The sequence below is a fragment of the Cervus elaphus genome, chromosome 7, assembly GCF_910594005.1.
Source record: "Cervus elaphus chromosome 7, mCerEla1.1, whole genome shotgun sequence".
Classification (NCBI taxonomy): domain Eukaryota; kingdom Metazoa; phylum Chordata; class Mammalia; order Artiodactyla; family Cervidae; genus Cervus; species Cervus elaphus.
Genome location: NC_057821.1, coordinates 22,562,665 through 22,590,317, shown reverse-complemented (window position 1 = coordinate 22,590,317; position 27,653 = coordinate 22,562,665). Strand labels below are relative to the sequence as shown.

Below are 27,653 nucleotides of genomic sequence, written 5' to 3'. Positions count from 1 at the left end.
CTCTCCTTTTTGATATTTTCTATTAGTTCCTTCCATAAATGAGCACAGTGTGAAACTATTGTTTTTCTTTGCTATAACTTACACATTTTAAAGGGTTTAGATTCTTATTTAAAAGGGTTGTTGAATTTGCAAAAGAAAATTTGAACAGTTATGGCTGGATTTTCCAGGGTACATAAAGAAGAAAATAGAATGATATGGCAAGGGCTAGATAATTAGAGACTGTTCTTTGCTGACAAAGGTCCATATAGTCAAAGCTATGGTTTTTCCAGTAGTCTTGTATGGATGTGAGAGTTGGACTGTAAAGAAGGCTGAGTGCTGAAGAATTGATGCTTTTGCACTGTGGTGTTGGAGAAGACTCTTGAGGGTCCCTTGGACAGCAAAGAGATCAAATCAGTCAATCCTAAAGGAAATCAACCTTTATTTGATTAAACTTATAAATCAACCTTTACTTGAATACTCATTGGAAGGACTGATGCTGAAGCTGAAGCTCCAATACTTAGGCCACCTGATATGAAGAGCTGACTCATTGAAAAAGACCCTGATGCTGGGAAAGATAGAAGGCAGGAGGAGAAGGGGATGACAGAGCATAAGATGGTTGGATGGATTCACTGACTCAATGGACATGAGTTTGAGTAAGCTCTGGGAGATGGTGAAGGACAGGGAAGCCTGGTCTTCTGCAGTCCATGGGGGTCGCAAAGAGTCAGACATGACTGAGTGACTGAACGACAACAGCAATCCATTGTGATCATATTTTGTGAGCATATTGTGAGCATATTTTCAGAGATCACTCTGAAATAATACTTCATTGCTCAAAGAAGTGACTGTAGATCCATATCTGAGGAAAGGGAAAAAGAAGACAAGATTGATTCAAAGTACAATAATTAGATCCTTGTGTACCCTCTTCACCCACAGGAACCAAGCATATTCATTGTACTTACACATTATCCACCCATCCATCCATCCATTCATTATCTACTTATCAGTACTCTCACAGTCACCTATATAGTGGAATCTGTTATTCAAAAGAAGGTACGGAACAAAACGTAAAACAGATCAATGTAAAACTGCTCTTTTCTTAAGACAGAGCCTCAACGTCTCTGTTTTACAGCTGTACCTTTATATCTTGCTTCTCTGACTTCCTTGCTTTCCAGCAAGACCATGGAGAAGTAACATTGTGCACAGTTTTCAAATTACCACCCAGAGTCATTTCTGTAATAGGCAAATCTATTATTGACTTATTCTCTGTGTAGGTCTTTGAAAAATTATGAAAGGAGGACAAGATAACTTGCTTTCTTCTCTTTCTGGCTACATCTCTTCCTTTCTGGAAACTTCTTTATTTTTGAATGCCTGGAAATTCCCTACAGCTTGTGGTTGATGAGATCTGCCCTCTTTGACTCCTAATTTTTATCCCTGCTCAAATTTGCCCATTCTTATGCATGCCACATACTTCATATGAATGACTACTGGCTTAATTTACCCAGTTAACTGATCTCATTATGCTGTATAGAGAAAAAAAAACTTATTGTATGAAATGAATAAAAATGTTTCCTGGCTTACTTTGGTTTCGCTTTTAAAAAGTCCTGAACCTTGCTTTGTACAATTTATGTGAGATTATAAATTATATTTTAGAGCACTGCAATGTTTTAGATGTCCTGAAAACTCTACTACATAGGTGTTTGCCAACTCACCTTACTAAGACGTGCAGCTCTGCTTCTACTTTGCCACGTATGCTTGTAGGACCTAACGTAGTGTTGGTGCAGTGCACGGATTTTACACATACTTGTTGAATTTTATCAGTAATCGTATTATGTCTAAAAAGAGAGCTGTGAGCATCAGGACCTTGTCTGTGACAAAACAAGGGCTCTTTCAGCATCTTCAGGTGAGAGTTTCAGTGGGAATGGGTAAACTAGAGTACCCTAAGAGGGAAAGGGGATTGAGGTCTGGATCTTATTTATAACACTCTACTTCGCTTGCATGGTACAATGGCACAGGCCTAGGAATGGGTCATATTTGTGAATATCCCGAATAATGGGATTTTCTGAGAACCTTGTGGAAGTTATAGACTTTATACAAAATGAGCAACAACAATGTGGGCAATGTGTGGCCATATTAGGGGCTTCATGATAATTTGGCATCCAACCTAGTAGATCTATAAACTCTATGTTAAGGATTGCTGGTCTGTTACAGTCTAAAATAGGGCTTAAAGATGTGGGAAATGAAATTCTCTATGATTATTTTTCAGGTTAGGGCTTGGAATTCAACTATCATGGAAACTGCGGTGGCCTTATGGGAGGCTCTGATAGATGAATTATTATTTTTGTAACGGAGCACCAATTACAATTGATAGAGATAATTTGTATATGTGTTAGTCTGTGTGTTTGAGGATCCTGATAGATAATGCTACTAAATTGGTTCTGTTTGATTCATGGAAAATGCAAACCAATAGAGACTCACATGATTGCTAATTTGCATAATGATTACTTAAGATTTTGCATTTAATTAATGAGTATTAGTGGCTCAAATAAGCTCTGAGAACTGACAATAGCAACTTGAAAGTCACAGCTTGTAAAGAAAAAAAACAAAGAATGGTGCAGTGAGATGATCCTCAATGTCCTTAATTCAACTCTCTCAAACAGAGAAAAGTCTGCTTTATTAATGCCTTTATCCAAGGACAATAAGCTCACCAAAACCTGATTTTACTCCATATCTAACAAGTCCTGCATAGTTTAGCAAAAAACAGCTGAATTAAGTAACAGGTGTTCTTTTTAAGTTGCTAAGTCATGTCTGACTCCTTGTGACCCAACGGACCGAGCTGCCAGGCTTCCCTGTTCTTTACTATCTCCTGGTTGTTGTTGTTCTTCAGTTGCTCAGTTCTGTCCAACTCTTTGTGAACCCATGGACAGCAGCACACCAGGCTTCCGTGTTCTTCACTATCTCCCAAAGTTTGTATCGCCACTGAGGCAATGATGCCATCCAACCATCTCATCCTCTGTTGCCATCTTCTTTTGCCTTCAGTCTTTCTCAGCATCAGGGTCTTTTCCAATGAGTTAGCTCTTCACATCAGGTGGCCAAAGTATTGGAGTTTCAGCTTCAGCATCAGTCCTTCCAATGAATATTCAGGGTTGATTTCCTTTAGTATTGACTGATTTGATTTCCTTGCTGTTCAAGGGACTCTTGAGGGTCTTCTCCAGCACCACAACTCAAAAGCATTAATTCTTTGGTGCTTAGTATTCTTAATGGTCCAACTCTCACATCCATACATGGCTACTGGAAAAATCATAGTTTTGACTAGATGGACCTTTATCAGCCAAGTGATGTCTTTTCTTTTTAATATGTTGTCTATGTCTGTCATAGCTTTTCTTTCAAGGAACGAGCATCTGTTAATTTCATGGCTGCAGTCACCATCTGCAGTGATTTTGGAGCCCGAGAAAATAAAGTCTGTCACTGTTTCCATTGTTTCCCCATCTATTTGCCACGAAGTGATAAGACTGGATGCCATGATCTAAGTTTTTTGAATGTTGAGTTTTAAGCCAGCTTTTTCACTCTTCTCTTTCACCTTTAACAAGAGGCTCTTTAGTTCCTCTTCACTTTCTGCCATTAGGGTGGTGTCATCTGCATATCTAAGGTTGTTTATATTTTTCCTGGCAATCTTGATTCCAGCTTCTGCTTCCTCCAGCCTGGCATTGCACATGATGTACTCTGCATATAAGTTAAATAAGCAGGATGACAGTATATAGCCTTGTGGTACCCCTTTCCCAGTTTTGAACCAGTCACTTGCATGTAAGGTTCTAACTAGTGCTTCTTGACCTGCATACAGGTTTCTCAGTAAGACAGGTAAGGCGGTCTGATATATCCATATCTTTAAAAATTTCTTCGTAGTTTGTTGTGATCCACAGCAGTCAAAGGCTTTAGCATAGCCAGTGAAGCAGAAGTAGATGTTTTTCTGGAATTTCCTTGCTTTCTCTATGACCCAATGAATGTTGGCAATTTGCTCTCAGGTTCCTCTGCCTTTTGTAAACCCAGTTTGTACATCTGGGAATTCTTGTTCATGTACTGCTGGATCCTAGCTTGAAGGACTTTGAGCATGACCTTACTAGCATGTGAAGTGAACACAATTGTACTGGAGGAGGGAATGGCAAATCACTTCAGTATTCTGGCCACGAGAACCCCATGAACAGTATGAAAATCATGTCTAAATCTTCATTTTTAACCTTGGCTCCTCTCTCATTTCACAACATGTTTAGCTTAGTTTGAGAAATAAAAAAAGAGACCAATAAATAGTTAAGTGAATGAATAAACTATTTCATGCCAATAATATATTTTTTCTTAAGCATGTATTATATTTTATTGACTCGACTATAAGGAAAGCTGAGCGCTGAAGAATTGATGCTTTTAAACTGTGGTGTTGGAGAAGACTCTTGAGAGTCCCTTGGACTGCAAGGAAATCAAACCAGTCAGTCCTAAAGGAAATCAGTCCTGAATATTCATTGGAAGGACTGATGCTAAAGTTGAAAGTCCAATACTTTGGCCACCTGATGTAAGGAAGTGACTCCTTGGAAAAGACCCTGATGCTGGGAAAGATTGAAGGTAGGAGGAGAAGGGGACAACAGAGGATGAGATGGTTGGATAGCATTACCGACTCAACAGACATGAGTTTGAGCAAGCTCCGGGAATTGATGATGGACAGGGAAACCTGGAGTGCTGCAGTCCATGGGTCGCAAAGGGTCGACACAACTGAGTGACTGAACTGAACTGAACTGGAATAATCAAGGTGACAGCAAAATATTATTTCAGATGAAGTATGAAAATGGAGGTATGATAGATCAAAGAATGTATTAATGATAGCTTCTATATTTTTGAAAATAATTATGAAAGTTTCATTTCATGTGGTCACATGGTGTATCACTTGGTCTGTTTAATGACAGTTCCATCTCCATATTTTGCTGTTTGACTGCTGCCAACTTTTAAGCTTATCCTGCGTCTTTCTCCTTTGCCCTGTAAGTGGGCTATAGCTGATAGAAACTCCCTTCTTCGATGCCAAAGGGAGATTCAAACCGCAAAAACCCCAGGCAGCATGCAGGAACTCTCAGTCTGGCCCTATCTCCTCACCACAACAAAAACTTAGACCAGTCTCCTTGCCTTGCTGTCTCAAGCCATTTTGGACTGGCTTGAGACTGCTCTACTCAAAGACTTCAATAATGTGAGTAATAAATCATTTTCCTAGCCTTTTGGTTTGTATGTGTGGCATGATGTCTTGCTATATGAACCAATGTGGGGTGAGGTTCCCTCCTGCTTTTGCAAGCTGTTTGTAATTGTGTGAGATGCCAGGTGCATCATCTATGTATCAGTATGTCTAATGAGCACAATTCATAAGGACTCGCCTGTGTCTAAGCTTGGGATTTCAGGTGTCATGTTCCTTTGTGGTGAACAACGGGGCCAAGTAGCATGGAAACACAGAAAGTGTTGTAGAGTCAGACACACTGCAGTGTGCCATAGGTTCTGTTTTTAAAATTTATTCTTGTTGAGCTATAATTGACACAGTACATTGTATGAGTTTAGTATGTAGAACATGTTGATTTGATACAAGTATACATTGCAATGTGATTACCAGGCAGCATTAGCTAACATCTCTTTCATTTCACATAATTGTTTCTTTTGTGTGGTGGGAACAGTTAAGATCTAGTCTCTTAGCAACTTGGAAGTTTATAATACAGTATTATTATCTATAATTGCTATGCAACGTGTTAGATCTTCAGGGCTCATTTACATACTGGTTCCAATTTTGTACCCTTAAACAACACATTCCCAAGTCCCTGGCTCCTCAGCTTCTGGTTTCTACTCTCTGTTTATACCAATTTGACTATTTTTTGATTCCATGTATTAGTGATATTATATATTAATAGTATCTGTTACCTCACTTAGCGTAATGCTTTCAAAGCCTATCCATGTTGTTGCAAATCACAGGGTTTCCTTGTTTCTGAATAATGTGTATATGTGTGTGCACATGTTTATATATAAATCTCACATCCTCTATATCAGTTCATCCATTGATAAACACCTAGGTGATATGGCTATTGTGAATAACACTGCAGTAAACACAGGAGTGCGAATGTCTCTTTGATATCGTCTTTTGATCTCTTTTGGATATATACTCAGAAGTGGAATTGTTGGATCCTATGGGTGTTCGTTGGGAGGACTGATGCTGAAGCTGAAACTCCAATACTTTGGCCACCTCATGCAAAGAGTTGACTCATTGGAAAAGACCCTGATGCTGGGAGGGATTGGGGGCAGGAGGAGAAGGGGATGACAAAGGATGAGATGGTTGGATAGTATCACCGACTCAATGGACATGAGTTTGAGTAAACTCTGGGAGTTTACTGGGAGGCCTGGCATGCTGCAATTCATGGGGTTGCAAATAGTTGGACATGACTGAGCGACTGAACTGAACTGAACTGTTGATAGTTCTATTTTTAATTTTTTGAGGAACTTTCATACTGTTTTCCAAGTGACTGAAACAACTTACATTCCCCAAAAGAGAGCAATGGCCTGAGGCTATTCTTCATGGGAAAGTCTGGACAACAGGTAGCTGTGGTCTCCTGGGACAACTTCTAAGCTGCTTATTGCTGTTGGTCACTGCCTGGAGGAACACTCGGCCCCAAGGATGTGCCATGGAAGGCGTGTTTGGATGGCTGCAGTCTTGGACCTTGGCAGCATGGAGTTGGGACCACAGGGGCCCACACCGGAAAACCTAGTTGCTGCCCTGTGCCTGGAGGCCAGACTTGCCACCTGAGCGTGTGCAGTTCACTCCCGGTTCTTGCCTCATAGTGACACCCCTGCAAAGTCACTGGGCCAGAGCCTGGTCTTCAACAGCCGGCTGAATCCCTGGGGCTGCTGCCACAGCACTGTGACCTGAGTAGGGGGTGGAGGATACATGGATGAAAACTGAGGTTTGCTTAATCAGTGGTATGAGTCATACTCGTTAGTGATGAGTCTGGGACAAGGGCCTCCAGTACCGGTCTACCCAGATATCCCCATCCCAAGGCTCTCCCACTGGCCTCTATAGAGCTCCCAAGGTCCTGAGAGATCTGGCTTCCACTGGGGGTGGGATTGCAACAGCAGCTTCTTGGACCTGATTCAGCCGTCTTCTGAGTCACTCAAGATGGCATGGGGAGGTATCGATTTTTCATGCTTCTCATTATTTCTTTCTGCAAATATTGTGTATGTGGAAGATATGTAGAATGCTTTTGTGTTTCCTTCTCAGAAAATCTTTGTAAAAGAAAAATTTGTTTGAATAGATTCAAGCCCAAGGGGGTGAAATGGCAGTTATAAAAGAAAAATATTCTATAAACAAATCACTTGGATAATGATGCTGCCAACAGGAAGAAGTGCCCCTGGATTCAGAGAGAAGGTCAGAAGAAGTCTGGAAACAATAACTATTTCTGGTGGGGGCTTCCCTGGTGGCTCAGGAGTAAAGAATCCACCTGCCAATGAAGGAGACGCAGGCTCCATCCCTGGTCCAGGAAGATCCCCCGTGCTGAGAAGCAGCTAAGCCCGTGTGCCAGAACCACTAAGCCTTTGCTCTAGAGCCCGGGAACCAGAACTACTGAGCCACAACTACTGAAACCTGCTCGTCACAACTACAGTGTAGCCACCGCCGGCTGCAACTAGAGAAAACCCCGCGCGGCAAGGAAAACCCAGCACAGTCAAAAATAAATAGAATTATTTAAAAAAAAAGATTTCTATTCTTAATAAGGAAGAAACTATACTAGCAAATGAATAAGTCGTTCAAGAAACTAGAAGTGCATTTGTCAATCAGTTCAGTTCAGTTCAGTCACTCAGTCGTGTTTGACTCTTTGTGACCCCATGGACTGCAGCCCTCCAGGCCTCCCTGTCCATCACCAGCTCCTGGAGTTTACCCAAACTCATGTTCATTGAGTCGGTGATGCCATCCAACTATCTCATCCTCTGTCGTCCCCTTCTCCTCCCACCTTCAATCTTTCCTAGCATCAGGATCTTTTCCAATGAGTCAGTTCTTCGCATCAGGTGGCCAAAGTATTGGAGCTTCAGCTTCAACATCGGTCTTTCCAATGAATATTCAGGACTGATTTCCTTTAGGATGGACTGGTTTGATCTCCTTGCTGTCCAAGGGACTCTCAAGAGTCTTCTCCACCACCACAGTTCTAAAGCATCAGGTCTTCAGTGCTCAGTTTTCTTTATAGTCCAACTCTCATATCCATACGTGACTACTGGAAAAACCATAGCCTTGACTAGACGGACCTCTGTTGGCAAGGTAATGTCTCTGCTTTTTAATATGCTGCCTAGGTTGGTCACAACTTTCCTTCCAAGGAGTAAGCATCTTTTAATTTCATGGCTACAGTCACCATCTGCAGTGATTTTGGAGCCTCCAAAAACGTCTCTCACTGTTTCCATTGTTTCCCCATCTATTTGCCATAAAGTGATGGGACTGGATGTCATGATCTTAGTTTTCTGAATGTTGAGCTTTAAGCCAACTTTTTCACTCTCCTCTTTCACTTTCATCAAGAGGCTCTTTAGTTCTTCTTCACTTTCTGCCATAAGGGTGGTGTCATCTGCATATCTGAGGTTATTGATACTTCTGCTGGCAATCTTGATTCCAGCTTGTGCTTCATCTAACCCAGCGTTTCTCATGATGTACTCTGCATATAAGTTAAATAAGTAGGGTGACAATATACAGCCTTGTTGTACTCCTTTTCCTATTTGGAACCAGTCTGTTGTTCCATGTCCAGTTCTAATTGTTGCTTCCTGACCTGCATACAGATTTCTCAAGAGGCAGGTCAGGTGGTCTGGTATTCCCATCTCTTTAAGAATTTTCCAGAGTTTGTTGTCGTCCACACAGTCAAGTTTGTAAATAATAAAATCAAAACTAGACGACAAGAAAGTCTAGACTTAGGTGGGAGAAAAGTCATCATCGGAGATAAATTACCATTATGTAAAGCCATATACTAAAATTAATTGGACACTATGCCAAGAAAAATGAAAGAAAATTTCAAACAACAGTTAAGTGATTTAAGTCAAAGTTTTTTTCATTTGCTTTAGGACTTAATTTTCAAAGCCTTCAATCTAGGTACATAAAATTCATATATATGTATATGTATATATAGGCTGTGCTGCGCTAAGCGGCTTTAGTCATGACCAACTCTTTGCAACCCTATGGACTATAGCTCGCCAGGCTCCTCTGTTCATGGGATTCTCCGGGCAAGTATATAAGGAGTGGGCTGCCATATACACAATCACATTTATATAAATCACAAATATATATATATATATGTATATATATATAATCACAATATCATAATTAAGTAATCTAAGTGATGGATTGCTTTATATATCTAAAGTTTATTCAGTGTGAGAAAGAACAAGTAGTCCTTGATAATTGGAAACTGATTGGACCTATAGAGTTTGGACTCTGTTGCCAGAAGCTTGCCTGACTCTTAACAGTTCAAAATCCATGAATGCTACTTTGCTTTTCTAGGTGTTTGCCTATGGATGCTTCATTTAAATTAGCGTAAATTAAGATGGTTTTCCTATCTCCAGAAATGACTTTTAAGAATGTTTTCTCACCTGACTTTAAATGAAGCTGAAGAATAAAACATTATATATACATGTAATTTTTTAAAAAGTTCAGTCTTAGTTGATTACCTAACTCCTTCATTTGATTTTTTTTTCAAACTAGTCTAAACTTTAACGCTAGCTCATGAAAAACCAAAAATGACAACTCATCCATTCTGCTGGTCTTCCTTTCAATTTCCCATTTGTTGGGAATATACGTTTTCCCATATAGCCTAGTGGGTAAAGAACATGCCTGCAATGCAGGAGATACATGAGATGAGGATTCAGTCCCGGGATTGGGAAGATTCCTTTGGAGGAGGGCATAGGAACTCACTCAAGTATTCTTGTCTGGAGAATTCCATGGACAGAGGAGCCTGGAGAGCTACAGTCCATAGGTTCACATAGAGTTGGGCATGACTGAAGTGACTGAGCCCACTAGTGATGTATACTTCTTAGTAATATTTGTCGTTTCCTTGGGTTCACCGATATTCTTGTTTAATGCTGTTACACCAAATATCATTTTTCCCTAATGGCCTATGAGTGAAAATGCAGTGACTAAATTTGTATGAATTTCCAGGGACCTTTTGGAAGCAGCCCCACTCACAGACTCACAAGGTCCAAAACCTTGTGTACTATAATAGCAAAATGTTACTAGACAGTTTCCACTAGTCTATCAGATTTTTCCGAAGTAGATGAAACTAGGAACGGAGAGTGTAGGACAAAATTCACATAGTTTTATAAGCATTAGTAACTTTTAACATATAAACATTAGTGTAAAGTTTTAAAACTATGTAAAATTAGTGTTTTATCTCTAATACTAGTGATTTTATTGGGTTTGACCTAATAGTTAACTTCACAAATTATTGCAACATACTTTTGGCCAGCAAAAGAGACACAATAGGAGTAAGGGAACAAAATCTCTCTTGGCCTCTTATAGTCTCTATTTGTATGGACGTTTAAAAATCCCAGGCTTCCCTGGTGGCTCAATTGTTAAGAATTTGCCTGCAATTCAGGAGACCTGGGTTTGATCCCTGGGGCGGGAAGATTCTCTGGAGAAGGGAATGGCAATCCACTCCAGTATTCTTGGCTGAAGAATTCCATAGACAGAGGAGCCTGTCAGGCTACCGTCCATGGGGTTGCAAAGAGTCAGACGCAACTGAGTGATCAGATCTGTTAAAGGTCCCATGTAGGTTTAGTGGAAAGGTAATTACTTGTGCCTTGTTTTTCAAAGAAGTTTTCATTTTAATATTATTATTTATTGCCCATCTACTATGTATCAACCAATGTTGTAGAAAATTTATATCTTCTAACTGATACTAGCAGCAATGCTTGAAGATAAATTTAATTATTTCTGTTTAAAAAAATGACAGACCTGCAGGTAAGGTTGATTAAATAACTTGCTACATTTCTATCTTACTCCAAAGTCCCTGCATTTTCCACTCTCTGAACATAGCTATTTAGTCCTACTCAAATATAAGGAAGTTTTCACTCCATATTTGAACATACCCTTCAGTGAACAGGGAGAAAATATCTCCCCAAATGCCAATTAAATAGATCCGTTTAACTTGTTAGCAGTTCACTTAGAATTATTGGTTCTCTTCCTGGTTCATTACGAAGCAATTACATCTCTGGCAAATGAAGGAGATAAAGATGACTGTATTGACTTAGAGGAATAGCTTTGCCAGAATCCCATCTTTGAGTTCTTATGCATCTAACATTGGGACCATATTTTACATAATAAAAGTTCCAGTCTCATTTAGCAGCATTTAAATATTTTATGTTGTTGCATTTGGCAAAGAATAATTAAAATGTACTTCTTTTCTACAAAAGAGTCATTTAAAATGTTACATTTCACAGTGATCAAATGTGAGTAAATCAGTGGCTTTCACTTCAAGGCATTTGATTATTGTTTCAAGCCACTCCACATTAACACAGGCCTGATGAACATCTTGCTGGTATGAACCCTGGGACCAGCCCCCATTTGGTAAATGTCTTTCTTTTATCTCTAAGTATGCAAGACAGTTTGAAGAGAAAGTTTTGCTTTAAATTTGAACCAAAAGTTTTCTAGCAAATGGATTCTTCTTACTCAGGACACAGAAACAAATAACTCATTGAATGACAACACTAGGAGAATGCTGTTCCTCTTGAAATATTGAAGCAAAATTGAAAGAAACAAAGAGGAGTGAAGAGAGGGAAGCCCTGATGTCAGGCCAGCCTGGCAGAGCCTGGCAGAGAATAAAATTCCATGCCATCTGAATATGTATCAGAAGAGGGAGGAGGAAGTGACCCAGCACCAAGAGAGAAGAGCAGACAGGCAGGACGTGAAGGGAATCCTTTTATAGGAAAAATGCTGCCAAAGAGCCTTGCAACCAGCTCCCGAGGGTGTCAGCTCCAGACTGAGAGCTACATGCATTTTTTAACAGGCCTAAAGCAATTTATATCTGCAAAATTACAACCTGAAGAATCTATTTCCGAGAATAAAAAATTAACTTAGACTTAATGAGTAAGGAAGAAGAGGAAGAAGATATATCGATGGACACAAAAGCTCCAGGATCTTTCTTGGTGTCATTTGACATTGTCTTATTTTTTCCAAAATGATTTGTAGACAAGGTGGTTAGAATTTTGACTACAGGCTAAACACACACACAGAGGAAGTCACAAAGTGGGACATTCAATAATTTCATATATGGTTCCTTCAGACATGTCTTAAATTCTGAGCCATCTTTTCAGAGACGCAACATAAGTGTTCATGACAGAGGAATGGATAAAGAAGATGTGGCATATGTGTGTATATATATATGCACACACAGTGGAATATTACTCAGCCATTAAAAGGAATGAAACTGGGTCATTTGTAGAGGTTTGGATGAACCTAGAGTCTGTCTTACAGAGTGAAGTAAGCCAGAAGGAGAAAAACGAATACTGTATATTAACACATATATGTGGAATCTAGAAAAATAGTACATATAAGTAGTTTTAATGAATGAGACTTAATTCCACAACTTTAGAGTCAAGCTGTGCTAGTTTGATTGAGGTTCTGCCACCTCTAGCTGTTTGGCTTTGGAGAAGTTGTTAATCCTTCTGGGCCTCATTTTCCTCAATAAAATGGGACAAATATATTACCTACTTCATATACATATAACTAGTCTAGAACAGTGAAAAAAATGAAGAAAAAAAAACCCCAGAATTTTTAGCTCTAAAAATTATTTTATTGTTATTATGATAACATTATTATCATTATTTTTTACCCTGACATCTCCACTCCTTATCCCAGGAAATTTTGAGCACAGTCAATAAAGTAAAAGCCTCTGGAGTCATAAAGTCTGGGCTTAAATCCTGTCTTCATCACCTGCCAACTTAAAATCCATAGGCTGATTACTTCATTTATCTGAGCTACAGTTCTCTCACCTGTAAAACAGGCCAATGAATCATTTAACTCAAGAGTCCGTATGAAGATTGTGATATTTTAGGTAAGGTGTATTGCATGACAGTACACTTTTAATAAATAAACCAACTTTCTAGCTACTCTTAACACTCCTAGCTCTCAATAGTTTGGATCTTAGGAGCTTTCTTTTACAGGCTAAACCCTCTAAAGAAAAGAATTTGTAAAATGCTATAGCAACAAAATCCTCACATCTTTTTGTGTGCAATCATTTGTATCTTTTTTCAAGAGTTTTTTTTTTTTTTTAAAGCAGCTTTAGTTCACAGGAAAATTGAGGGCAAGGTACAGAGATTTTCCATAGACAACTTGCACCAACATATGCATAGCTCTTCCACTATTGTCATGCCTTACCAGAGTGGTACACTTTTCACTGTTTCCATAGTTTTGCCCTTCCCAGAATGTTGTATAGTTGGAATTGTACTGAGCACAGCCCTTTCATATTGGGCTTTTTCATTTAGTAACATGCATTTAAGATTTTTCCATGTCTTTTTCTGGCTTGATAGCTCATTTCCTTTTAGCTCTGAATAATAGTTGCTCCTCTAGGGTTATGACAGTTCACTTATCCGTTCACCTACTGAACACCATGTTGATTATTTCCAAGTTTTGGCAATTATGAATAAAATGGCCATAAATATCTGTGTGCAGTTTTTTTGTGTAGACAGAAGTGTTCTGCTCCTGTGGGTAAATAGCAAGGATCATGATTGCTGAAGGACTGATGCTGAAGCTGAAGCTTCAGTACTTTGGCCACCTGATGCGAAGAGCCAGCTCATTGAAAAAGACCCTGATGCTGGGAAAGATTGAAGACAGGAGAAGGGGGTGGCAGAAGGTGAGTTGGTTTGATGGCATCACTGACTCAGTGGACATGAGTTTGAGCAAACTCAGGAGATAGTGAAGGACAGGGAAGCCTGGCCTGCTGAAGTCCATGGGGTCGCAAAGAGTCGGACATGACCTAGCGACTGAACAACAACAACAGTGGTTGCTGAATCAAATAGTCAGAGTATGTTTAGTTTTATAAGAAACTTCCAAATGGTCTTCCCAAGTGGCCATGTCATTTTGTATCCCCACCAGCAGAGGGAGAGTTTCTGCTACTCCACATCCTCACCAGCATTTGGTGTTGCCAGTGTTCTGGGTTTGGGCTTCTCTAATAGGTGTATTTTGGAATACTGTTGTTGTTTTAATTTGTATTTTTCTGATGACGTATGACATGGACCATTTTTTTTTCATGTATTCATTTGCCATCTGGAACAGTGTCTGTTCAGGTGTTGGCCCATTTTTAAATTGGGTTGTTTTCTTATTGTTGAATTGCAAGAGTTTTTTTTTTTTTTTAATATATTTTAGATAGCACATCCTTATCAAATAAATATTTTGCCAATACTTTCTTCCAGTCTATGGCTTGTCTTCTTGTTCTCCTGATATTGTTTTTTGTGTTTTATATTTAGGCTTGTAATCTATTTTGAGTTAAATTTTCTGAAAGATGTAAGGTCTGTGTCTACATTAATTTTTTCTTTTTTATTGAAGTATAGTTGATTTACAGTATTGTGTTAGTTTCAGGTGCACAATAGTGATTCAGGTTTATGTATATATATATTCTTTTTTATTCTTTTCCATTATAGTTTATAAGGAGATACTGAATACAGTTCCTTGTGCTCTACAGAGAGTCCTTGTTGTTTATCCATTTAATATATGGCAGTGCACATCTGTTAATCCAAAACTAATATATCCCTACCCTTCTTTCCTCTTTGATAATCATAAGTTTATTTTCTATGTCTGTGAGTCTGTTTCTGTTTCATAAATAAGTTCATTTGTATCATTATTTTTAGATGCCACATGTGAGTGGTATATAATACTTGTCTTTCTCAGACTGACTTGCTTCAGTTAGTGTAATAACTTAGAAGTCCATGCATGTTGCTGCAAATGACACTATTTAATTATCTTTAAAGGCTGAGTAGTATCCCATTGTGTATATAACATATCTTTAAAAGTGTAGATCTCCTATAGAAATTATTCTGTTGTGGCCAGTGCATAATCAAAAACAGCTTCTCTCTTGGGACCAAAGTAAGCGTGGAGACCAAGAGGGCAAACTTTGCTCATCTATGCAGTTTGTCTTTGAAAGATGAGATGCTACACTGAAAAATGCAAGGAGAAGGGAAGGTGGTGACCTGACAACCATGTGTGGATTGTTGAGAGGATATTGTAATCACTGTTCTATTGTTATCACAGTAATGATGCTGACGATGGTTTTAGTGCTGCCTTTTGCTGCCTGAGCATCCTTTCGCCCTCCACAGGATGGCCATCAGGTAGCTCTAGGTAGCTTAGGCCAGTTTCTTTTCAGCTGCTTATCTTTCAATCTACTACCTTCGATTTAGATCTGAGGTACTTATCCTTCAATCTGTTAACATTTAGAATTTTACCCATGATTGAGGTCCCCTTTTATATGTCACGTATGCTTTAAGATGTTTGCAATAAATGTGTGTCTACCCCATGCTGGTCTTTTAAATTAGTTTCTTCCTCTTATGATCGCAAAGCAGCAAAGGAGAAATAACTGTGCAGCACAGCATCAGATGTTGAGCCAGGCCCCTCCTCCAGCTCTGCGTATGTGAGATTCGTATCATCATGAACCTCTCTAAGTTGTCGCAAAGTGCCAGGCTGGGCTCCCTGTGTTAGACACCAGCTTCCCACAAGCTAGCTATTTTAAACATGGTAGTGTATATATGTTGGTGCTACTTTCTCAATTGATCCCACCCTCTCTGTCCCTAGCTGTGTCCACAAGTCCATTCTCTACGTCTGCATCTCTGTTTCTGCCCTGCAAATAGGTTCATCAGTATGATTTTTCTACATTCCATATATGTGCATTTTACCTCCTCTTCTGATCAAAGGATTTCCTAACACAGCATCCACAGCATTAACAGACTACTGTGAGATTTAAAATTTGACTCAATTAAATTTACCACCTCAGTCTTTTTTGGTTGCTCTGAGGTGGTTCCACCATTTACAGTACAACCAAAACCTTAAGAGCAGAACTATGGTTGTAGAAATATACTAAATACAGTCACCGCCTCACCTCCCTTTCAAATGGTTTTTTTCTTAGGTGTAGTGTTCCCTCAGAATCCATGTTTATCTGGTAACTCAGAATGTGACCTTATTTAGAAACAGTCTTGGAAGAAGTAATTCAGTTCAGTTCAGTCACTCAGTTGTGTCCAACTCTTTGCAACCCCATGAACCGCAGCATGCCAGGGCCTCGCTGTCCATCACCAACTTTACCCAAACTCATGTCCATTGAGTCGGTGATGCCATCCATCCATCTTATCCTCTGTCGTCCCCTTCTCCTCCTGCCCTCAGTCTTTACCAGCATCAGGGTCTTTTCCAATGAGTCAGCACTTAGCATCAGGTGGCCAAAGTATTGGAGTTTCAGCTTCATCATCAGTCCTTCCAGTGAACACCCAGGACTGATTTCCTTTAGGATGGACTGGTTGGATCTCCTTGCAGTCCAAGGGACTCTCAAGAGTCTTCTCCAACACCACAGTTCAAAAGCATCAATTCTTCGGTGCTCAGCTTTCTTTATAGTCCAATTCTCACATCCATACATGACTAATGGAAAAACCATAGCCTTGACTAGACGGACCTTTGTTGACAAAGTAATGTCTCTGCTTTTTAATATGCTGTCTGGGTTGGTCATAATTTTCCTTAAGGAGTAAGCGTCTTTTAACTTCATGGCTGCAATCACCATCTGCAGTGATTTTGGAGCCCAAAAAAATAAAGTCAGCCACTGAAGAAGTAATTAGGTGAGGAAATCTCCCTAGAATTAGAGTGGATCATGAATCCAATGACTGATCACTTTATCAGAGAAAGGAGAGGCATGTTTAGAAATAGAACCACGGATCAGAATAGGACAGTGTAGGATACTGTCACTGCCTAACAAGTACAGACTGACCAAGGTTGTTAGATCTTCAATTACAGTTGAAGATAACGACAGAGATTGGAGTGATACAGCTTTAAGTCAAGGAACATCAAGGCTTGCCTGGAGCCTCCTGAATCTAGAAAGAAGCAAGAAAGGATTCTTTCTGAGGCTCTTTAGAGGGAGCATGGCCTTCTTGACACCTTGAGTTCAGATTTCTAACTTCCAAAATTGTGAGGACAAATTTTTGTTACTTTAAGCCATCGAATTTAAGTGTGTTTAACCACAAAGTAGCCCTAGCAGATGGATACACCAGGAAAGAGGGAGGAACCACTGCATCTTCTCTCAGGGTATTTTGTCAGTAGCACCCTTCCTGTGATCCTTGAAAACTAAAATGAGCTTCTTTTTATTTTTTTGGTCATGCATTGTTAAAAATTTTAATTGGAGACTAATGACTTTACAATATTGTGGTGGTTTTTGCCATACATTCCCATGAATCAGCCATGGGTGTACATATGTTCCCCATCCTGACCCTCCCTCCTACCTCCCTTCCCATTTGAGAGAACAGCAGTGAAATATGTATATTATCATGTGTGAAATAGATCACCAGTCGAGGTTCGATGCATGAGGCAGCGTGCTCAGGGCTGGTGCACTGAGCTTCTTTTTAAATCAAGTTTATGCTTAACATGGCTACAATTTTTGTAATTTGTTGAATGGGAATCTCACAGTGGATGTGAACTTAAGTTTGACGCTTCATTTTTATTTGTTTGTTAACCTCTCACATGTGTAAGCTACAAGGGTTCTATTATTTGGATTTAATATTTATTTAAGTCCTAGGTTATCTGCATCTTAAAAGTCACCCTCTACTTAAACATCCTCTATAGAGGCCCTGACAATTTCTTGTTTAAACTATGCTCAATGGTTGTTCAGTTCTTACTGAGATAGGCTCATATTGGCATTGCAGTTCTTCAATAAGTATCTCAATGTGGAGTTAAAATGTTGCTAGCTATAATATCTACATTCCATTTAATTCAAGAACACAGGCCAGCCAGATGAATTCTACTCTCCCCCACCCCATAAGAACATCCTATCTTTTCTATAGCACCTATATTTAATGAGTTTTACTTCCCTTTTATTCTGTGAGTTAAACATGTCTGTTCTCCAAACAGATGCTCATGAAAAGGAAAGTTTACCTGTACTATTAACATCTTTGAATATTTCCCAGATTGGCTTCATCTCTTCTAGAGCACAACAGCCAGAATCAAATATGCTGCCTTTTTAAAGGACATTCTTCAGTGCAATCGAAGGGAGTGTAGGACACTATCACTGCCTAACAAGTACAGACTGACCAAGAATGTTAGATCTTCAATTTGAGGGGTTTGAGGAACCCCTGAACTGGAGCGGTCATATAGAAAATACTTCACACACAAAATAGGACTCATTTGATGTAGAAAATAACTTGTCATTCAGAAGCAAGTCATGTATTTTAAAAATGTTCCCCTCCCTCCCATTTAAGGTAAATCTACGTATTCCGTGAACTTAATATTAACCTTCCCTTTGTAGACATCCTCTCTGCTTTATTTTGAAGTCTAAAACGTAAATGGAAACTATGCAATTTTTCCAGTAATTGGGTATGTGACATGATTATATTTTGGTTCAGACTATTTTTAAACATTTAAGTGAAAGTGAAGTCAATTCAATATGAAGATTCATTTGGTACATGAATTTTTTTCTCATATTTTAAACTGGGTTCTTCCTAACTAGAATGCAATTTCTGTGAAGGCTGATGTAATAAAATGTCTTGCCGGTGCTTAGATAATGTCATTCAAACAGAAGACGCCCCATGTATGTTGTAAGAATGAACTTAAGATGAACCCTCTGGGACACTGGGGTCGTGCACCAGTTTAATCACGAAGTGACAGCTCCAGAGCTGGTAACCTCAACTTCTCCCTTGGCTTCTTGTCAGTCTTCTTTCTGCTGCTTGAATAAAGAGTAAATGAACCACAGGAATTAAAACTAACCCGGGGGAATTTGCATTAGATAAAGATCAAAGCCTCTAGCTAGATTTATAAATTTTTGATAGTGGAAATTTGGGCATCAACAAAAATTAAGGTAGAAAAAAAAGCATTTTTCAGACCCTGGCAGGCACCTTATACTATGAAAAACAGTTACAAAGATTTTGGAGTAATTGAATGATTTTTTAAAAATGCCTATTTCTTTCATTGTACTGTACTGGCTAGCCCCCAGGGATATTTCAGCTCTCTACAAAATGCCAGCAATGGTTTGGATATTGTGCCAAAACTGTACATTAAAAATAGCAAAGTAAGTTAAGCTAGAATTGTTTTTTTTTTTCCCCAAAGTAACTAATCTCAGTTATGTGATTCCCCTAGGACAATAATTTGGAAGTTTTTGAACTTGATAAGCCAGATTTGAGCCAATACCTTTGGACAGAATATCAGGTGCTCTAAGATGGCCTGAAGGGACACTCTTGTATAAGAAGCAATTTTCAGGTTATAAATTAATTTTAACCATACCTATAAGACTTCCCAGGCTAGAATACTTTGGACACTTTAAAAATTAATACTTTGAGGGGTTTTTTAAGCTTGGAAAGTTGGGAGAGGTTTATATATGTGTGTATATGCCTGCATATGCAGAATATCACAGAGAAAAATTCTTTTCTATTTAGCAATGACTGAAGAGAGAAATTAAAATTGGCATTTGGAGAAAGCATTTTAGTGTATTAACAAACTTAAATTCATAAGTTCCTCTTTTATCTGTATCCTCTAAAATGTCTAAGTTTCCCTTCCTTTTTTTTGGAGAGACAACTATAACCCAAACTATAAATACATTCACATGAATCTAAAAATGTCAAAGAAAGGTAACTTCTATTATGAAAAAAGAGGAAAAACCTGGAGAAATCTTGGGGTTCAAATTCAGTGTTTGTCAGCTGTAGCAACCAAAAGTTTAGTCATCAATCTTAGTCAAAATTATTTCTACTTCTAAAGTGATTTCTCATTTGGAAATCACAAAGTGTATTATCAGCAGTGGGTGAAACAGAGATTCCAAGGAAAAGCAGTTATATTTGTTGCATTTACCTAATGGACTATCATTGTTTTCCAATTTTTGGTTCATAATTCTAGTTTTATTTCTTATTTAAAACCCAGGTTGCACACATTTTTTTCCAGGCCACTGCATCCTGAGGAAATATAATTTTTAGGTGTAAATGCCTAATGATCTCTGTTCATTTCCAAGGCTAACCGTTCAATACCACAGTAATCCAAGTCTATGCCCCAACCACTAATGCTGAAAGTGCTGAAGTTGAATGGTTCTTTGAAGACCAACAAGACCTTCTAGAACTAACACCAAAAGAAGATGTCCTTTTCATCATAGAGAACTGGAATGCAAAAGTAGGAAGTCAAGAGATACCTGGAGTAACAGGCAAGTTTGGCCTTGGAGTACAAAATGAAGCAAAGGCTAACAGAGTTTTGGCAAGAAAACACACTGGTCATAGCAAACATCCCCTTCCAACAACACAAGAGATGACTCTACACATGGACATCACCAGATGGTCAATATTGAAATCAGACTGATTATATTCTTTGCAGTCAAAGATGGAGAAGCTCTATACAGTCAGCAAAAACAAGACTGGGAGCTGACTGTGGCTCAGATCTTGAACTCCTTATTGCCAAATTCAGACTTAAATTGAAAGCAGGGAAAACCATTAGATCATTCAGGTATGACCTAAATCAAATCCCTTACAATCATACAGTGAAAGTGACAAATAGATTCAAGGGATTAGATGTGATAGAGAGAGTGCCTAAAGAACTGTGGACAGAGGTTTGTAACATTGTACAGGAAGCCGTGATCAAAACCATCCCCAAGAAAAAGAAATTAAAAAAGGCCAAATGGTTGTCTGAGGAGGCCTTACGAATAGTTGAGAAAAGAAGAGAAGCAAGGACAAAGGAGACAAGGAAAGATATACCCACCTGAATGCAGAGCTCCAAAGAATAGCAAGAAGAGATAAGAAAGCCTTCCTCAGCGATGAATGCAAAGAAATAGAGGAGAACAACAGAATGGGAAAGACTAGAGATCTCTTCAAGAAAGTTAGAGATACCAAGGGAACATTTCATGCAAAGGTGGGCACAGTAAAAGACAGAATTGGTATGGACCTAACAGAAGCAGAAGATATTAAGAAGAGGTGGCAAGAATACACAGAAGAACTGTACAAAAAAGATCTTCATGACCCAGATAACCACGATGGTGTGATCACTTGCCTAGAGCCAGAAACCTGGAGTGTGAAGTCAAGTGGGCCTTAGGAAGCATCATTACAAACAAAGCTAGTGGATATGATGGAATTCCAGTTGAGCTATTTCAAATCCTAAAAGATGATGCTGTGAAAGTGCTTCACTCAATATGCCAGCAAATTTGGAAAACTCAGTAGTGGCCACAGGACTGGAAAAGGTCAGTTTTCATTCTAATCCCAAAGAAAGACAGTGCCAAAGAATGCTCAGACTACCGCACAATTGCACTCACCTCACACACTAGCAAAGTAATGCTCCAAATTCCCCAGGCTAGGCTTCAACAGTATGTGAACCATGAGCTTCCAGATGTTCAAGCTGAATTTAGAAAAGGCAGAGGAATTAGAGATCAAATTGCCAACATCCATTGGATCAGAGAAAAAGCAAAAGAATTCCAAGAAAATATCTATTTCTTCTTCATTGACTATGCTAAAACCTTTGACTGTGTGGATCACAACAAACTGTATAAAATTCTGAAAGAGATGGGAATACCAGACCACCTGACCTGCCTCCTGAGAAATCTGTATACAAGTCAGGAAGCAACAGTTAGAACTGGACATGGAACAAAAAACTGGTTCCAAATAGGGAAAGGAGTATGTCAAGGCTGTATATTGTCACCCTGCTTATTTAACTTATATGCAGAGTACATCATGCAAAATGCTGGGTTAGATGAAACACAGGCTGGATCAAGATTGCCAGGAGAAATATCAATAACCTCAGATGTGCAGATGACACCACCTTTATGGCAGAAAGCAAAGAGGAACTAAAGAGCCTTTTGGTGAAATTGAAAGAGGAGAGTGAAAAAGCTGGCTTAAAACTCAACATTCAAAAAATTAAGATCACGGCATTTGGTCCCATCACTTCATGGCAAATAGATGGGGAAACAGTGGAAACAGTGACAGACTTTATTTTCTTGGGCTCCAAAATCAATGCAGATGGTGACTGCAGCCATGAAATTAAAAGACACTTGCTCCTTGGTAGATAAGCTATGACCAACCTAGACAGCATATTAAAAAGCAGAAATGTTACTTTAACAACAAAGGTTGTCTAGTCAAAGCTATGGTTTTTTCCAGTAGTCATGTATAGATGTGAGACTTGGACTATAAAGAAAGCTGAGTGCCAAAGAATTGATGCTTTTGAATTGTGGTGTTGGAGAAGACTCTTGAGAGTCCCTTGGACTGCAAGGAGATCAAACCAGCCCATCCTAAAGGAAATCAGTCCTGAATATTCATTTGAAGGACTGATGCTGAAGCTGAAGCTCCAATACCTGACTTAATGGAAAAGACCTTGATGCTGGACAAAATTGAAGGCAGGAGAAGAAGGGGATGACAGAGGATGAGATGGTTGGATGGCATCACCGACTTAATGGAAATGGGTTTGAGCAAGCTCCAAGACTTGATGGACTGGGAAGCCTGATGTGCTGCAGTCCATGGGGTCACAAGGACTGAGTGACTTAACTGGCCTGAACTGACCTGAGAGCAGTTTGGGGCTTGAAGTCCTTACCAGGGAAATTAACATAACCCCAGTCTTCTCCTCCCATTTTGCCATTGTCTTTACTTCCAATCCTGGGGGCATTGACATTCTCCACAGACATTCTGAGTGTTAATATCTTTAATGGTTACTTGTGGCTTTAGGTCAAGAAGTATTACTAACCATTACTCTCTTTTTTCATTAAGTAAAGAGCTCCTTGAAGAATCGATGTCACAGTCACTTCTGTTTATGTCACATGGAATTTTTTTTTTTAATATTCTTACTCTCATATCTTAACATGCTAAGGGGGTTCTGGATTGCATGCAAGAGATGAAAATTTTCCACTTCCCAGGTCTTTGCCACACTCTTTCCCAGGCCAGATAACAGTCCTCTTTGTACCCAAATTTTCCTAAATTTGTATAACTTGCCCATACCCAGTCAGTTCAGTTGCTCAGTTGTGTCTGACTCTTTGCGAGCCCATGGACTACAGCACACCAGCCCTCCCTGTCCATCCCCAACTCCCAGAATTTACTCAAACTCATGTCCATTGAGTCAGTGATGCCATCCAGCCATCTCATCCTCTGTCATCCCCTTCTCCTCCTGCCTTCAATCTTTCCCAGCATCAGGGTCTTTTCAAATGAGTCAGTTCTTTGCATCAGGTGGCCGAAGTATTGGAGTTTCAGCTTCAGCATCAGTCCTTCCAATGAATATTCAGGACTGATTTCCTTTGGGATGGACTGGTTTGATCTCCTTGCAGTCCAAAGGACTCTCAAGAGTCTTAGATTCAAGGGATTAGATCTGATAAACAGAGCGCCTGAAAAACTAGGGACAGAGGTCCGTGACATTGTATAGAAGGCAGGGATCAAGACCATCCCTAAGGAAAAGAAATGCAAAAAGGCAAAATGGCTGTCTGAGGAGGCCTTGTAAATAGCTGTGAATAGAAGAGAAGCAAAAGGCAAAGGAGAAAAGGAAAGATATACCCATTTGAATGCGGAGTTCCAAAGAATAGCAAGAAGAGATAGGGAAGACTTCCTCAGTGATCAGTGCAGAGAAATAGAGGAAAACAATAGAATGGGAAAGACCAGAAATCTCTTCAAGAAAATTAGAGATACCAAGGGAACATTTCATGCTCATACGCAACCACACGCAAATAATATATCCCACCCTTTAATTTTCACCTGAATCATTGGGATAAGAAAAAAAAACTTGTCTTTTCTCTCCCTTTCATAAAACAAATACATCTGTGCATAGATATGGATACAAGTACATCTTTTGAGTCTATAACTTGCAGAAAGATTTTACACCAATGCCATTTGTGCCCTAGTCCAATCAGTCTAAAAATTTACTGCTTAACATTCATGCCTGCAAAGTGTCATTTTTTTTTTTTTTTTTTTTTTTTTACTGTTTTGGGAAAAGCATGTAGTGAATGAATAGTATAAAAATTTTAAGGTCTTTTGTGCCCTATTGTTGTTCGGTCGCTACGTCCGACTCTATGACCCCAAGGACTGCAGCACGCCAGACTGCCCTGTCCTTCACTATCTCCCAGGGTTTGTTGAAACTCACATCTGCTAAGTCGGTGATGCCATCCAACCATCTCATCCTCTGCCATCTCTTTCTCTTGCTGCCTTCAATCTTTCCCAGCATGAGGGTCTTTTCTAATGAGTTGACTCTTCGCATCAAGTGGCCAAAGTATTGGAGTTCAGCTTTAGCATCAGTCCTTCCAATGAATACTCAGGGTTGATTTCCTGTAGGAATGACTGGTTTGATCTCCTTGCTGTCCAGGGGACTCTCAAGAGTCTTCTTCAGCACCACAATTTGAAAGCATCAGTTCTTCGGCACTCAGCCTCCTTTACGGTCCAACTCTTACATCCGTACGTGACTACTGGAAAAACCATAGCTTTGACCATATGGACCTTTGTCAGCAAAATGATGTCTCTGTTTTTTAATATGCTGTCTAGGTTTGTCATAGTTTTACTTCCAAGTAGCAAGAGTCTTTTAACTTTGTGGCTGCAGTCACCATCTGCAGTGATTTTGGAGCCTTTCTGTGCCTTGTAGCACCTCTGTATCCACACACATCTGACCTCTCAGCTGTGGGAGAATTCTTGGGACTTGCAGCTAGGAATCATCTGCTCCAAAGAGTCTCCTGGATGAATCCAAAGCATCCAAAGAGCCTTTGGAAAGAATTTACCCCAACCCCACCTTCTACAGTTGTAGATCACGGCAAGCAAACTATGCCTCCCAGTGGCTCAGTAGGTAAAGAATCACATGCAGCGCAGGAGACATAGGTTCAATCCCTGGGTCAGGGAGATCCCTGGGAGAAGGAAATGGCAACCCACTCCAGTTTTCTTGCCTGGAGAATCCCATGGACAGAGGAGTCTGGTGGACTACAGTCCATGGGGTCGCTGAGTGACTAAGTCATGACTGAGTGAGGAAGCATACAAAGTCGGTCACATTGCCTGACTCTTTGAAGTACTTGGACAAAGCCATTGTGTCCTGAAGAGTGAACTTTGTCTCAGCAGCAGAAGTACATTTAAAATGTAATGGACATGCCCCTTTATGGGTTGCCAGATAAGAGTTCAGAAAAGTAAAAGAAAACACGATAAAATCTTATTCAATGAATAAAATAAGCTCATGCATGTATCTAAATGTGAAGATTTTATCCTTTTCCTCCTCCTTCTCCCCTGTGCTATTTTAAGGTGACATGGGTCCCCCTAAATGGAGGGTCCTTGCTTGGATAGTGGTGGTGTAACTGTAGGTGTGCAATTTGCTGAACTGTTTTGAGTATTAACGTAAGGAGCCAGTCGCAGTTTATGGAAGTGGGAGAGAGAAGCCCGAAAAAAATGGTGCAGGGTAGGGAGGAAGGAGCTGCATGGGATAAAAATGAAGACGACTAATCCTGTGAATAGGCTTCTGAGGATTAGAGGATTTTTAAAGCTAGATATGCCTGTTTTGAGAAATTTGCTGTAGGGTGGGAAATGTAAACATCTTACAAAGTTACTACAATCTTTTCAATGAATTTTGCATAGCTCCCTGAGCTTTTCAATTGAGTGGATTTTTTTCTGGGTAATATGAAATGTGTACTGAATTCTCTGTAAAACTAGAGGAAAATGGGAAAAGGCGTGCCTGCTTAGAGATATATTTTTACGTGGGAAGTGAGTTGATAGAAATTTACATTGCATCTTTTATTCCAATATGCATTTGCACAGATTTTTTGACCACATTTTTTTTTGCTTCTAACTACATCAAATATATATGCTAGAAACCACTCAAGATTCTCTTCTAACTACTCTAGCTCTTGTGCTAACTTGTCCATAAATTATTCATAACACCAGCATTTGCCAGAATAAATATTTAAAGATGGAGCCAATTTTAACAAATTGGGAACAGAACTTGTTTTGCTAGAGAATAATTATCAGGTAACAAATTTTACCAGAAATAATTATCAGGAAATACTATTTTCTCTAGGAAAGAGAGATAGGATATATCTAGAAAAAGGACCAATTAAATTAAAATTGTGAGTGATGACACATATGCCTGAGTAGAGCATTTACGATGTAATTACATAATATGCATTTTATGGTCTAAGTATTATCATTATTATTTTAATAGTTGAAGAAACTGAGGTTCAGTCACTAACTCTTGTCCAACTTAAAAGTGCTTAAAAGTGTTCACCCACAGTCATATAATAATTCATCAGCCTCTGCCAAACTCTGCAAGACTCTGGGCAAATTGGAAAAGAAGTTACTCTTTCTTGAATCTAGCAGGTTGAATGTTGGCTGGATTTCAGCCCCTAAACTTGTTATAGACCTGACATCTTTGCACACAACAAACATTGTTCAATATTACTTGGCTGCCGTAGGCTTTGAGACCCCTGCTATGTTTGCTCTTCACCAAAGAGAAGGTGAAATCTATATATAACTAATTATTTTGGGCACAAGCACAGAAGCCAAATGGTTTTTGTGCTTTGACCTCTAACAGAAGTCAATGTTTCTTAAATAACGATGATGACTCTGTGGAGCCAAAACTAATTTCATAGTAAGTGTCTCAGTAAAAAGTGAGAATCGATCATTGTAAAACACCAATGTGTGTGAATTAGAGAATTGCATCACCCGTTGGTTAGAGAAATATTTTCTAAAATAGCTTCTGGGCAAATGTGATTGCCTAACAAAATCTTGCCTTCCCATAGTAGCCAAGTCATGTAAGCAAGGATTAATACTCTTATTTCATTTTCATCTGAACTATCATGAAAATGGAGAGATTGAGTTGTTTTGTATGGTTTCTCTCTTTTGACACAAGTGGATACAGACTTAATTCCACAAAAGAGTAGTTGGTATAAGCATTTCCTATTCTATAATAATCCAGCACCAATGGGAATAAAGAATTGAGCACAAATGAATTTTCCTTATAAATGAAACTTTTCATTTTAAAACTGAAATTGAAAACCTTTCTACAGTATGTTATAGCTTCCCAGATGGCACAGTGGTAAACAATCTGCCCTCCAGTACAGGAGATGCAGAAACTGTGGGTATCATCCCTGGGTTGGGAAGTTTTATACTTTAACCTAATTTGTAAGAGGATATTATGAAAGTAGGTGATATAATAGAAAGATTATAGGTTGTGTCCTCAAAAAGAACTTGTTTTTGTTTTGTTTTGGTTTGGTTTTGGTGGTAGGGTGACTGTTTTGTTTGCCTTAAATTATTTTCTTTCTCTGAGTTTCCATTTTCTCCTCCATGAAATGGCTTTGTGTGACTCACACGCTATTTCTTGTGATCTCTGCTTCTGTGTAATAAGAGTATTAATATCACCAAATTGTGTGTATTTAATCAGCTCCACACATTCTCCAGGACTCAAATTGCCAGGGAATGGCTACTTTACTCAGACTGTTTGAGCAAGGGAAACCCCAAAAGAATTATCTCCTTCAACAAGAGAGATGAGAGGACATTAATTACAGAGGAAAGAA

At 39.2% G+C, this 27,653-nt stretch overlaps 1 long non-coding RNA gene across 1 annotated transcript; it reads left to right on the top strand.

The window, feature by feature from the left end:
* The first annotated feature begins 20,665 nt into the window (after positions 1-20,665).
* LOC122697753 lies at positions 20,666-23,572 on the top strand. Its single transcript, XR_006342168.1, has 2 exons — positions 20,666-20,762; positions 23,528-23,572. It is a non-coding gene; the product is annotated as an uncharacterized LOC122697753 (long non-coding RNA).
* The last annotated feature ends 4,081 nt before the right edge of the window (positions 23,573-27,653 follow it).